The sequence below is a fragment of the Alligator sinensis genome, unplaced genomic scaffold, assembly GCF_000455745.1.
Source record: "Alligator sinensis unplaced genomic scaffold, ASM45574v1 scaffold872_2, whole genome shotgun sequence".
Classification (NCBI taxonomy): Eukaryota; Metazoa; Chordata; order Crocodylia; family Alligatoridae; genus Alligator; species Alligator sinensis.
In genome coordinates, this window is record NW_005842132.1 from 1,394,123 (window position 1) to 1,394,510 (window position 388).

Here is a 388-nt window from a genome sequence, read left to right on the forward strand (position 1 = left end):
AGGGGCCCAGAAGTGAAGACAGGAGCCAGGCAGGTCCTGTGGTGCACAGTGCTGGGCTTCTCCCTGTGGGTGCTGAGGTTGTGGGTTCAAGTACTGGTTTCTTCCACTTTTGTGGGGCGGTGCCGTCCTCTTGCAATGGAGGGGCCTGGGCGGTGCGTGTCAAAGGGACCAGGCCCGGAACATCTTTCAGCTTTCCCCAGTAGTCTGGAGGTAAGGGTGCTACCCTAGGTGGCAAAGGTGGTGGGTTCAAGCCCTACCCTGGCTGGAGACCTCTGGCCTCTCAGTCTGCAGTGAGTCCCTGGTGCCTGTGGCCAGGTACACAAAAGGAGGTAAGTGTGGTGGTAAGTTGGAGGAGGCTGGGGGTGGTGAGGTGGAGGGGCAAAGGGGG